Source organism: Ursus americanus, chromosome X (assembly GCF_024610735.1).
Source record: "Ursus americanus isolate L20-20 chromosome X, mUrsAme1.1.p, whole genome shotgun sequence".
NCBI lineage: Eukaryota > Metazoa > Chordata > Mammalia > Carnivora > Ursidae > Ursus > Ursus americanus.
This window is the reverse complement of record NC_142164.1, coordinates 103,734,289-103,749,282: the sequence shown is the minus strand read 5'-3', so window position 1 is coordinate 103,749,282 and position 14,994 is coordinate 103,734,289. Positions and strand designations below refer to the sequence as shown.

The window sequence follows — 14,994 nt, the reverse complement described above, 5'->3', positions numbered from 1 at the left end:
CTCAAAAAAAAATAAATAAGTAAGTAAATAAAAAAGCATCACCATATCCAAGGTTGTTTATGTTTTCTTCTGTTATCTTCTAGGAGTTTTACATTTAGATCTGTAGTCCATTTTGAGTTAATTTTTCCAAAGGGTTTAAGGTTGGTGTCTAGATTCATTTTTTTTTTTGCATGTGGATGCCCAGTTTTTCCAGTACCATTTATTGAAAAGACTATTTTTGCCCTACTATATTGCCTCTGTTCCTTTGTTCACTGTATTTTGAGTCTATTTCTGAATTCTCTGTTTGGTTACATTGATCTATTTGCCTATTCTTTTGCCAACATCACACTGTCTTGATTACTACAGCTTTATAGTAAGTGTTAAAGTTAGGGTTATGTCAGACCTTTGATTTTGTTATAGTCTTGCTATAATTTCTCATTAGTTCTAAGAGCTTTTTTGTCAATTCTTCTAGATTTTCTTCATAGAAAAATATCCACTCAAATGGAAAGAGAAGTCAGGGAGGCACTTGTCCTGCAGAAGCAAGGAGTGTGTTTTCCAAGACTGACATAAGCTTGACTGGTATCCCTTTCAGTTAGTGGGAGACAGGAAGTAATGTCTGACTCATGCAAATGAAATCAAGAATCTAAGGTTGAAAATGCCTGGCCAGAATATGCAATGAGCAGGTTGACTTGAAAGTAAACTGCACTTCCACCACATGCAGAAGAAAGGTCTGTATTTTCCATGGTTGACATGAGAACCCCATTAAAGCAAGTGTACTCAGACTCCCTTAAAAGAAAAGCACTTAGTAGGAGCACCCAGAGAGGCAGATGAACCCAACAGCAGGATAGGTCACAGTAAACTCTGTTAATCCTATATGCACACATAATCTATCAGATTAAAAAATTCAAGCAGACACCAGCTTGGAGTAGGCAGAAATTTCCCAGCATTCAGAAGTGTAGGGTTTTAATTATTATACTACACTTGGCTTCTGTGACTTTGGGAGGGACCACAGGATGTTTGGTTACTAAAGAGTAAACAGAGTTGCAGCCACTTTCTAGAGATTTCCTGCCAGACCTGGTGAGAAGAGATTTGCAAGCCAGTTTTCAATGTAAGAAGGAGAAGAAAGTAACTTTCTCTTTACTCTTACCAAAGGAAGCTCCACAAAGTTGGTTTTGACGTGTTCTGGAAAGAAGTCCTCTCTTTGGATCTTTTAGAAAGTACCTAGCTTCCATTTATCTCTAAATGTTATGGGATGACAATATCAAAAAAAAAAAACCTCACACAAATGACAACCGTTTTTGGAAAGGGTTATATAAAAATGGATAAATAACTTCTGAGGTTACCTTATCTGTAATACAAGAGATGATAATGCCCAATTCAGAGCTATGATGCTCAAATGAGAGCTAAAAACAACAATGAAATAATCAGTCACAAACAGAAAATATCAGATAATCAGGTAATATCTACAAAACATGTATTAGGAGAAGGATGGAAAATGGTGGACTTGGAAGCACTATAAATAGGTCCATCCACCAAAACAACTATTCAGCTGGCAAGAACTGTATGATGCAACTATTTTAAAAGCTCTGGAGTCTCCCAAACATTTGCAGCACATAGGAGAGCACTTAATAATGAAAGGGGCAGGAAATTTTGGATGAATTTCAGCCCCTGGAATTTCAGGTCCTCTAGAGTAAGAAGGCTAAGAGTACTAGCGTCTGACTCATTTAGGAAGCGATTAGGTCTGAGTCTCCCCCTACAGAATGTTCAAAGGTGCTCACTTGGGAGTGAACTGCAATTCTACCACCTGCAGGAAAAAAAAATCTCGTTCTCCATGGTGGACATGTGGACTCAAAGAACAGGAGCATGGTGGGATTTGTTCCACTTTCATGAGGGAGAGACCTAGATTATTTGACTCTTGCTTCAAGCAACTGACAAAGATCTTCAGAGGACAAGAGCAATATTCACTGGAGTTCCAGAGGGACAAAGCATAGTGTGTGACTCATGCAGCAAGAGAACATGTCTGCCTCCTGCAGAAATGGCCTTATGATAGCCTTTCAAAGAAGAAAGGAAGCAAGTGGGACATGGCCTCAGAGGAAAGCATCACAGGCCTCCCATCCTCTTGCGTTCTGGGAAAACCATAGGACATTCAGCCACACTCAAACAAGCTGTGCTTCAACCTTTTCCCGCAAAGCCTACACAGACATGTGCAAGGTGACCAACAGGGAAACACAGTCCCAACACCCTACACATGCACAATACTAGGGGGTTACTCCTCCTGGGGCACCCATAAATCATAACACCGCCCCCTTCTTGAGAGAGATGCTAGTGTCCATCACTAAGTATATGCTTCTCTTTAGAACTCAGACTTCCATAACTGTAGACCCAGGATGGGAGATGATGAGGGGATGGCCAATGCAAGTACAACAGCTTCAATAAGTTTTATTCATGACCTTAGAATTAGAGGAATGAAGAGACTAACATCTTACTCAGAAAGGAAGAGAACGGGCTGGAGATACTCCTTCCAGGAAGTACAAAAGGCGGCTGACTGGGAAGCAACTTGCACTACCACCTCCTGAAGAAGAAAAGTTTGTATTCTCCATGTGGACCCTATGATTTGGGATGGGATTGTCTACATCCTGATATGGGGGTTGGGGTGTGAAAGATTAGTTCTTTCTTTCTTCAAGTAAATGACAAAAAGCTGGAGAAAGCTTGTCTTACATCTCCTGAAATTTGCAAAACATAGTGTTTAGTATCTGACTCATGCAAGGGAAGCTAAGAATCTAGGGCTGAAGATGCCACTGTTGGAAGGAACACTAAGACGCAAGCTTGGGAGTGAACTGCATTTCCACCACTTCCAAAAGAAAGACTGGTGTTGTCCAATGTCCAAATGTAAATGCTACAAGGAAGAGGGGCCTAAGATTGTATTAGAAGGAAAGCATCCAAGAGAAGAGGAGCACATGGGGGAAAAGAAGGATCTCAACACAAGTGTAGGTCATCAAATTCTAGGGGTTAAAGTGTATCTGGTGGTCAGTCAGAGGAAAGGCACATTCCCAAAAGCCTGCATTGAATGGTATGTGGCACAAACACTCTCTCAGGTAAGAGACCTGGCAAATGCTCCAAAGGACAAGATAATCAATGCCAAATACTTCCATATTTTAAAGCAAGGTGCTTGGCCAACTTGCAAAGGAAAGGATCCAAATGGATTGTGCCAGCATTTGACCATCATCCACCACAGAGATACAAAAATGTTGAGGTGGAGAGAAGAAACAATTTTTAGAGAGGGTTGTCTGTGTGGTGGACACAGTACTAGGTCTGGACCCAGAAGACCCATATTTGCAGCCTGTCTCTGATGCTTTCCAGCAATCCTTTCTCTATGCTAAATTTATTCATCTCTAAATTAAGGTGGATTAAAAAGTCACATATTTTTCTGGATTTCTCCCATGTCCTGGGGTTCACATTACCCCTTCCTGAGTCAAACTCCCACACTGTTGTTTCCTGGACCTCAGGGTTGTTCAATCCTGATTCTTAATTCTGCTGCTCCATGCAGGACAGTTCTGTGTCTCGTTACAACCACCTTACCATTAGGTGCTCAAACATAACATCTTGAGGAAAGTTTTCCCTGACTACTCACTCACTCACTCTGACCACACTCCAGAATAAATCTTGTTTTCTATATGGTATGAATTCTCATAATATTCTCTGTGTTTTTTCCCACCAGAATATACAGAGCACTTCTTATATTACAGTTTTATAGTCATATGACCAATCCCTAAACTACTGATAAAATCTGGAGTGTTTGAGCACATTAAGGGCAGGAACATGTCCCTTTGGTTAGTGCTGCCTCCCAAATAGCAGTGCCTGGTAACTAATAGGTATTCAGCTACATACAGAAGAATTCTGGTACACCACACAAAAAGATAAGCTCTAAGTGGATGAAAGACCTCAACGTGAGACAGGAATCCATCAAAATCCTAGTGAACATAGGCAGTAACTTATTCGACATCAGTCACAGCAAGGTCTTTCAAGACACGTCTCCAAAGGCAAGGGAAACAAAAGCGAAAATTAACTTTTGGGACTTTATCAAGATAAAAAGCTTCTGTACAGAAAAGAAAACAGTCAACAAAACAAGAGGCAATCCACGGAATGGGAGAACATATTTGCAAATGACACTACAGATAAAGGGCTGGTATCCAAGATCTATAAAGAACTTCTCAAACTCTATACCCAAAAAACAAATAATCAAATCAAAAAATGGGCAGAAGACATGAACAGACACTTCTCCAAAGAAGACATACAAATGGCTAACAGACACATGAAAAAATGTTCAACATCATTAACCATCAGGAAAATTCAAATCAAAACCACACTGAGATACCACCTTACACCAGTTAGAATGGCAAAAATTAACAAGGCAGGACACAACAAATGTTGGAGAGGATGTGGAGAAAGGAGAACCCTCTTATATTGTTGGTGGGAATGCAAGTTGGTACAGCCACTTTGGAAAACAGTGTGGAGGTTCCTCAAAAAGTTCCAAATAGAGCTACCCTATGACCCAGCAATTGCACTACTGGGTATTTACCCCAAAGATACAGATATAGTGAAAAGAACTGCCACATGCGCCCCAATGTTCATAGCAGCAATGTCCACAATAGCCAAACTGTGGAAGGAGCTGAGATGCCCTTCAACAGACAAATGGATAAAGAAGATGTGGTCCATATATACAATGGAATATTACTCAGCCATCAGAAAGGATGAATACCCACCATTTGCATCAACATGGATGGAACTAGAGGAGATTATGTTAAGTGAAATAAATCAAGCAGAGAAAGACAATTATCCTATGGTTTCACTTATATGTGGAACATAAGGAATAGCATGGAGGACATTAGGAGAAGGAAGGGAAAAATGAAAGGGGGAAAATCAGAGGGGGTGATGAACCATGAGAGACTATGGACTCTGGGAAACAAACTGAGAGTTTCAGAGGGGAGGACAGTGGGGGGATGGGTTAGCCCAGTGATGGGTATTAAGGAGGGGACGTACTGCAAGGAACACTGGATATTAAGTGCAAACAATGAATCACGGAACACTACATCAAAAATTAATGAAGTACTGTATGGTGACTAATAAACATAATATAATAATAATAATAATAATAATAATAATAAAATAAAGAAGGTTTCAAAAAAGGTATTCATATTCATTAATTCTGCAAATTAACAATTCATATAAAATCATGTTTGAATTGATAAATAATTTGTGTAAGTATGATGAGGACAAAGCATAAAAAGATGAATATTTGGCATGAAGAATAAACAGATCAATGAGAGACTATTGCACAATGCCAACAGGTAACAGATAAAGACATTCAGAAATGGACTTACAGGGACTCAGGGACTGACATCCCCTAAGTGACTGTCTACATCTGGACAAGGCCTGCTCCACAAGTGAAATACCAACACTATAACCTTGGCATTTTAAAAATATGGTAGAAAGATGTATGCACTTGGCCAGTAAGGAATACTAGAAAGATAATTTCCATGAGTGGATATTCTCTTTTTCTTTCTCCAAAGTAAAAATCATTTCGAAGCCTGGCCTTCTCATACTCTTCTACCATACCTAACTTTGACTACATGTACAAATGTTAGACAATCAAAATTTGTCCATATTCAACTAGAGGCTACTTTCAACTATTTAATTCAAATAGATCAACATACAGGTCTAACATTCTCCCTTGATGAGCCTTAACTCACTAGCCTTGCTTTGAATTCCTGCATTTTTAATGGAATATAACATGTGATTGCTATGATTAATAAGAATACCTACAACCCTGAATATAAAGTTTTATATATAACTTATTTTTTTAAAGGAGAGGGAGAGAGAGAATATTTTTTTTAAAGATTTTATTTATTTATTTGACAGAGATAGAGACAGCCAGCGAGAGAGGGAACACAGGCAGGGGGAGTGGGAGAGGAAGAAGCAGGCTCCCAGCAGAGGAGCCTGATGTGGGGCTCGATCCCGGAACGCGGGGATCACACCCTGAGCCAAAGGCAGACGCTTAAGGACTGCGCCACCCAGGCGCCCCTATATATAACTTATCATCTCATTTCAGCTTCGATACACAAGGAGTATCATAAATGATCTCCCATGTAAAGGTGAAGCATCCGAGGCTTAGAGAGAAAAATGTCTGTCCCAAGGCCACAGGGTCAATAATTGGTAGAGCTCAGACTGGAACAAAAATAATGAATCAAAACCTGTGTGCTCAGACAAAAAGAAGAGGAGGTATCACACCATATCCTTCTGGGCAGGCAATCCTCCTCCTTCAAAGTAACTGTGTGACCATAGCAGTACACTTGCTGGAACCACAAGGTTGTGTACAAAGATGAAGGAATGCCTGAAATATGTAAACTCCATTAGAAAATTACCAACAGTGCCTACAGTTACGGATGTAACTGAAGATGCAGTGATTCAGACATACCCCTAAAAGTCTCCATTGAACAAGATGTTGAAAGCAATATGTCCCCTCATGTAAAAGATACGGCAAAGATCCAAAGAGCAAATCATTTAATGCTCAGTACAACCATATTCTAAGTTGAGGAGCTAGGTCATCTTATAAAGAAATGGACTGGTTCTGCTGGAATTATCTCATGTTCCAAAACAAAGATATAAAATAGTTTATTTGAAGAAATATAGAATTTTTTAGTAAGAGTGGGCAATATAGTAGTCATATTCTCCACCATCAAGAGTCTGGTCCACCCAATCCCAAAACAGAATTAAATGTTCTATTCAAATGAAAGCTAGCCTTCTGGGAAACTGCTACATTAAACTGCTACATTAAAACTGCTACATTAAATTTCTTTTTTTAAAAAAGATTTTATTTATTTATTCGACAGAGAGAGAGACAGCCAGCGAGAGAGGGAACACAAGCAGGGGGAGTGGGAGAGGAAGAAGCAGGCTCCCAGCAGAAGAGCCTGACATGGGGCTCGATCCCAGAACGCCGGGATCACGCCCTGAGCTGAAGGCAGACGCTTAACGACTGAGCCACCCAGGCACCCCGTGCTACATTAAATTTCTCAAGCATGTGTTCCACTGGGAGTTGAGCATTGGGGATGTATTCCTCTTTCCCAGTACATTCCTTAAGAGTTGAAGTCATCCTCCAATGGCTACCTGGCTATTATACAGACAATAAACACTCCAGCAAACATCTTAGGTAGCCACCCAAACCGTATACTTCATCCTATAAACCAAGCACTACTGTTGCAGTACCCAAACATGAAACAAAGTCTTAGAGTCCTTGTATAGAATTCTGACTTGGGAGTGAACTGCACTTCCACCACTTGCAAAAGAAAAGGCTATGATCTGGGATGCCCGGGTGGCTCAGTCAGTTAAGCGTCTGCCTTCCATGCAGGTCATGATCCTGGGGGCCTGAGATAGAGCCCTACATCAGGCTCCCTGCTTGGCGGGGAACCTGCTTCTCCCTCTCCTCTGCCATTCCCCGCACTTGTCCTCTCTGGCTCTCTCTCTCTCTCTTTCTCTCTCTGTCTCTGTAAAATCAATAAATAAAATCTTAAAAAAGAAAGAAAGAAAAGTCTATGATCAACAATGCCCACATGTAGAAACTGTGATGGTAAGTGGTCTGAGATTGTATCCAAATTAATCACTCAAGAGGAGCCCTTAGAAAGAAAAGGGGATGCACAACACTGGAGTAGATCACAAAATTCTAGGGGCCAGGGACTGTCAACCAGTCACAGAAAAGGCATATTTCCAACAGTATGCATTGAATAGAATGTTGAAGACAAGCTCTCTCAGGTGAGAGACTTGGCAGAAGTTCTGTTACCGGTTTAATTGTTCTCTCCCAAGAACTCATATGTTGAAGTCCTAGAACCCAATTCCTTAGAACGTGCTCTTATTTTGAAAAGGGTTTTACCAAGGTAATCAAGTTAAGATGGTGTCATTCAAGTGGCCCTAAACTAACATGACCAGTGACCTTGTAGGAAGAGAAAAAGTGGAAACAGATACAAATGCATGGAAAACGCTATGTGATTATATAGAACACAGGCTACAAGCCAAAGAGAAAAAATGCCTGGAACAGATCCTTCCTGCACAATCTTCTTTCACGTCCCACATAACCAACAATATCAACAATTTCATTTTTTACTCCAAGGACCACTTGTGTGATACAATAAGTTTTTGTTGTTAAAGCCACCCAGTTTTGTTTGATTTCTTATAGCAGCCCTAGAAAATGAAAACACTGTCCAAAGGCAAAGACAATTTGTGTCAAATACACCCATATTCTAAAGTGAAGTACTGGTCACCTGGCAAACAAATGATACCAAACAGGTCTGTCAGCATTACTCCATTAAACTACCAAAGATATATAAAAGAATTAGCATAGAAGAAAGAGAAAAACAATTTTTAGAGAATTTTGTCAGTGTGCTGAGTATTTTCTAAGCATTCATAAGGGGGGACAAGTACTGTTTCTGTCTTGCTACAAATCACCGACCAAGAGCTTCGGAGAAAACTGACTGATACTTGTGAGGGTTGAGGGACACAGGAACAACCGTGTGACTCACACATGTATAATCAAGAAGTTAGGGCTTGAGGTGCCCCTGGAAAAAGGAAGTAAGTGTATGCCTTGTGAACGAACAGCAATTTCAAAGAAAGACAGTGATTTCCTGGGTCACAGGTTGTTCTGGGAAGAGAAGCCTGAGAATTCTTTCACAGGGAGGCCATCCAAGAGGACTTCCTAGTAAAAAGAAAGACAGCTACAGAAGGGATGGTCCTAGCAGCCCTAGGGATTGGGGTGGGGGGGTCTAAGAGACAAGTCAGAGGAAAGTCACTGCATGTGACAGGGGCATAAAGTCTGAGGTCCCCAAAGAAAAATGAAAATGTTTCCTGAAAGCATATCATGGTATCCTCCACATCTCAGAGCCTATATCCACATTACAACTTGTGTGCTCTTCTCTCTCTGAGGGACACATCGGGGGGAAAAGGACGAGAAACTGGTCACCAGAGAGCAGACTGAAAACAGAAAGACAAGAAGGGTGTGCCTGTGACTGCCCTCACACTCATATATACACATCACTTGCAGGATTCCAGTCTACAAACAGGACCCAGCTGGGAATGAAAGATATTCCCCAACATTCAAGAACTGAGGCAAACCTGGATTAATACACTGGAACAGATTTCTTACCTCATGGAAGTGGCAACGGAACATTTGGCTATATAAGAATAACCAAAAAAAAAAAAAAAGCCATGGGAAGTTCCTGGGCTTTCCTCCAAGACATGGGAAGAAGTCCTCAAGTCGTCTTTTGGTAAAAAGAGCACAAATAAAATTACTTCCTTTCTGAACCCATTAACATTATTAACTCAACCAGAATGCAAAGAAATCATGATCAGATAGAACTCCATGTTCTAATGTAATACGACAACACAGAAGTCATAGTGAGAACTGCAGGAGAGCAAGGATGCCTGCATTATTGGATAACACAAGCCAGGAGATTCTCAGCTACCCCAAAACATATACTTGTATTACTTTCAAAATTACAAAAGACACTCTCTGAGAAAATTCCCTACTGCAAAGACACCTGCATGAAGGTTGGGATCCAGGTCAGCAGTGCGATGATCCAATTTTCTTTATTTATTTTTACCGGTTTTTAAATATCTTTATTCACAAATCAATATAATATTGGTCAGTTTGAGTACTATATGTGTTATAAAACAGATTATGAAAAGTATATTTATAATGAAACCATTATTTCATATAACTGAATCATCTGATATACTACATCTTGCCATAACTTAATGGATCCAACTCTACCCTTTGAATGAACCAATTTTATGGTTCTCCTAGAAAGTTTTGAGTTGGGCATAGTTTCTTGCTGCTTCTTTCTCTGATCCAAAGCTTAAGAGAATATCCCTGGAAATCAACAATTGGATCCAGACCTCTCTAGGATTGAGGAGAGGCAGGAGTGGGAAAAGGGACATCCCATCACATTTTAAAGGCCCACAACTGCTATGCTTTGCAGGATACTGGGGAGATACACAGTGGAGGAGGAAAAATCAGTCCCAACAATTATAGTGAACATTTCTAAGCCGTCAACATTAAGGATTAATTTCTAAAACACAAGTTTATAAACAGAAGCTACCCAGCTAGTTATTAACTGAAATGCATATAGTCAAGGAGATGCTGTGCTTATAAAAACACATTCATCATCTTTATCTCTAATTTTAAAATAATTCATTCCCTTGTTGGGTATGCAAGTGAGCAATGGAGAAAGTAGTGCATCTGCAGTACCAGCTGGTGCTAAGAATTTCAACACTTCCAGAAGCTGCAGGCTAGAGAACTTTCCTAGGCACCAGAGGGGTTCTTCTCTCTCAGCCAAGATGCCCCCATTTAAGTCACTTTTGAATTTCATTTTAAGCTTATATTGTACGAGTTCTAGTCTTAGTTGAGAATAGTCTCTAAGTTTCTTGAGTCACTCCCTAGACTCTTTTTCTATTCCATTTTCAGGACTGATCCTTGAATCCATGTTTATAACCAGGCCACGGGTTTTTTCTTGTAGAGTTTCAGGGGTCTGATTATCCTGATTAAAAACAATGGCCTTAAGAGAGTCCAGAAACTGGCTTCTGAGGTCCATTTTTACAATCTGATGGTGCTGGTTAGCAACTGTCAGTACCTGCCCCAGAAGGAGTGGATTGTTCTTCAGCTGGGAAGAAGAAGGCATATGGATTTTGGGAATAATACACCACATAAGCAGGTTTCTACTGGTGTGGCTTTCCATACTGCATTCCCCACGCAATTCAAATCCATACTGCATTCTCCTCAGCATCTCTGAAGCTGATAATCACATTTTTTAAGGCTTCCTAAAGAATTTTCTTAACTGATCTTTTGAATTGTTCCATATCAAACAGGTCAAAGTCTTCACCTCGCCCTTTACTCACTTAAAAAATATCGCAAATTTGCTGGTGCCGATGACATGAAGTATAAATGATGTCTAAAAGGGCTGCATCATCGAGACTTGCAGGCTTCTCCTCACAAAGCAGAACCAAGTTCTAAACAAGAGATTCCTTTTTCTGCCAGAAGTTTGTGGTCTGCAGTTGATTTGCAGACAAAAAATCCCAGCTTGGAGAAGTGCCATCCTTTCAGTCACTGGGATTTTCAAAATGGCTCTCTTGACAAGCTCGGTCACAATTTCATCCATCTCTTTGGCACATCCAACACGGTCAGTCATGCCCCTTCCTCAGCAGCTGTTCCCTAGAGGTGATCCACTTTTAAAATTATACCCAAGAACAGTCTTTCTCAGCTCATCTCCTGAAAGGGGACAAACTCACCCATAAACTCACAACAGTCCTCATTTCACTGTGAGAGTTATTTCCAGGCAGCCCAAAGAAAATATTAACCATGCAGGTGGGACTTGTATACAGCACAGGGGCTTGTGTCCCATCTCCTACTCAGCTGAAAGCTTTGGCAATCGTGGGTGCCTGCAAGTCTTGACCAGCGCGTAAAGCCTCTGATTCCTATTAGAGGGAGGATATTGAACTCTACCTTAAACAATCTTGTTCTTGAAATCCAGCACAACTGGCAGGGCTCCCTCATGTGCCACATAAAACAGATGTCAAAACATTAACTATATTATATTGAGAAATTATAATGCCATCATTAATGTTCTTACATTAATTATTAATCACAAATTCAGCCTACATAATGGTGCTAGGATATTGCAAAAAACAACATTACATTTGCTGTTAATGTTTTTGGAGCAATTCATATATTAAAAAAAAAACCTACACCAAAGAACTGTATAAAGAATTCAGTAATATTTTTAAGCTGCATAATGTTTGGTATATAGTTAGGACATATTAAATTACTATAGCTGAGTTTAAAAATATGGAAAAACGTGGCCCCTTGAGAAAACCCACTTGGTACAAAGTCACCTGCTTAAAGGAGGAGCGTTAAGTATGGATAGGAAATGGATAGGAAATTATCTTCCCACAGAAACAAAGAGGCTCCTAACACAGAGACCTGAACACAATCACATACATGATGAGGTCTATATGCACTCTGACACCTCACATAAGAATGGGATGAGGGGACACTTGGCTACACCCACACTGCACCCATCCTTGTGTTTCTGGATTTCTCCCAGTTCACCCCCTTTTTCTCACTTATTTCCCTTTTTTGTTTTTCTCTACTTTTTCCCACATCTCCTGTGTTCTCGTCCATTTTGCTGATATGTGTATGCATATACATACACACACACACACACACACACACACACACACAGTGATTCTCTGACTGGAGACGGGATTCCAACCATGAAGAGACTTTCCTAGAGGTGGCTGTGAAAGAACTTTTATGGAATCCATTTGTCACATATGTATGGATTCCTAAGTTAGACTGGCCCAAGGATGACCAGGGAGCACATCCACCATCTCTTCCTTCCCTCTCACTATCAACATGTCCTATTTCAACCTTCAGGGTCTCACCTACCTTTTTCTAAAAGGGCAATGAAACCATATCAGTCTCCAGATAAAAGGGATTAAAAGCCACATGGAGTAAATTTGTCAAAATGAACTGAGGAGCTAAAAGCCCACACCATGTAGGAAAAGGGGCTGGATAAAATAAGGAAATAAGTCTTCCTGAGGTACCACCACCAGCTCACACAGGAGTTGGGATCATACTCCCTAGTTTAGCATTCAGAGATCAATACATCACAATCCAAATGGCAGAAGGAGTACAAAGGTAGAGAATGGAATTCCCTAAATTGAAGGGTTACATACATTGGTCACCAGAATTGAATTAATTTCTGAAGCTGGAATAAAGTCAATAGCCAACAAATAACCAAGTCTTTTCAGGAGGCTTCGAAAATACAAAAGAGGCTCCCAAAGAATACCAAGAGAATCCATGTACTCCTACACGACAGCTGAGGGATAAGTTTGAACTGGAGATAATCCATTATGAAATTTTCCTAAATAACGAGGAGGCATTCGCCCCAAAGAAAGCTGGAATATATGGCAGTGTCTGCATGCACTCTGACCATAAAAGAATGAGGGGATGAAGAGATGCTGCCTTTACCTCCCACCCAGTTCTGAAGTAAGTAGAATGAATGAAGAAATGCACTCAAATACCTATAATATATGTACTGTAGGTCTGATACATCTCTGAAAACCTACCTTGAATACGATGATCTATAGAACATGTCCTCAAATATTCGAGTTTTGTTAGATACCCCAAAGGCCAAAACAATAAATGCAAAGTACCCCATATCATACAAAAAAGTTCTAGGGTATCTTACCAAAAACTCACCCCAAAATGGTTCAGCTACATTAGCTCATTCCACACTTTCAGGACATAAAAACTTGAGTTGGAAGGAGGAAAGGAATTTTGGAGGAAGGTGTCAGTGTAGCAGGTACTTCCTGCCCAATTCGGACTTTAGGCCTCCTTCCCTTGCCTAAGCTTGTAATTTAACATTCTATTTATATAGAAGGTATGGGCTGGGGAAATGCCATATTTAAAGACCAAATTTATTTTCTAAATTGCATGCTCTGCTAGGTCTGAAGTATTGGTTGTTTACTTATCTTAGTCTCTTCTCTGAGAATCCATGCAATCTTCTAATGGCATCAGCTGCTGGAGAATAACATGGGGCAGGAATGATCCAGTGAAAGTCTCATGAAGCCAATGACTACTGGATTTGTTTTCCTCTGAAGGTGACACCATTGTCTGCTTGAATGTGGTAGGAGGATAAAAACACAAAACACAGTGCAAATGAGAGTCCTTGCATATTGCCTCCATAGTGATGTGGACAGGGCTTCTCTGTAAAGGTATCTATTGCATCTGTGGTCAGAGGTATGCCTGAGAGAAAGTTAGGGTGTCAGGTCTAGTTTTTCTGACTATGAGACATGGAGATCTCTTCTGTACTGGTCTGAGGCTGGCACTCTGGGGATGTCTAAGAGGCTACATTGGTCTCATGTGCTGGAATTACTATGTCTTGGTTTGGGGCCAGATTCTGAACTGGAGATGCATTATCATGCCCTGTGTGACAGTCTACCCAGGTGACCATGGTCCTAATTTTGGCAGCTCGTGTTTGATGAACTTTATGATTCTATTGATTTTCATCTTCGAAGGGTCCTTATACATGTATCTCCACAGGGGCACAAAAATACATGTGCATCTTGGGTAATTTGATGATATTTTTTTTCTCTGCAGGGGCAGAGACATGATGATCCAGTCGGCATGCTGCCAGACACCACACTAGGCTGTAAACCCATGGATGACTGCCCACGTGTGATTCAAAAAAAAAAAAAAGTAAAAAGATGTATTAGAAGACAGTTTTTCCAGGGTAAGTACCTCAGCCTCTATCTCCACTAAACTTACTGATTAGTTCATGAACCATACCCAGGCATCCTCAGAAACGTGGGTGTATCAAAGTCACCAGAGCCTGAGGTGCTGTCACGATCTCTGCATCTGAGACAGCTACATCTGGAGTGTGACTGGACAGTTTTTCCTGCATCTCTGAGACACTGTTAAAGCCTACTCTGCTTCTTCCTAAATATACCACTTTCAGCTAAACTGTATGCTTCTTGTACAATACTCACTTTGTTGGTGTTCTCTTTAAAGACCAATGCCATGATATGGAAGCCAGGGTTTAACAATCCTCACTCTTGTTTTGTTACTTTTTCGATGTCTACCAGCATCCATGAACAAGTAGACAATAGTCTCTCAAATGGGGTGTATCATGTGTCAGATTCAGGCAAGGACGGTGAACAAACACCTAAGACAAACACACTGCCTAGTAGACACGTATTTTAGTCACAGATTCCATTCTGCAGAAATTTTGGTCACTGATAATTTCCCTAAAAATACGCGGCATGGATGAGGAGCCTGAGTGAAAGGTTGTCTGTGTAGCCTAAATGATAGTTTCTAATGCAGACTGTTAGTCAACTCCAGTGCTTGTCCAGTGATCTTAGGTAATGGGTTGAACTGGATCCTCAGGAGAAATATAAATTCCAATATGG

General features: G+C 40.5%; 1 pseudogene; it reads right to left on the bottom strand.

The window, feature by feature from the left end:
• Window positions 1-10,154: 10,154 nt before the first annotated feature.
• On the bottom strand, window positions 10,155-11,183 carry LOC123797236 (centromere protein N pseudogene; annotated as a pseudogene).
• Between the last annotated feature and the right edge of the window lie 3,811 nt (window positions 11,184-14,994).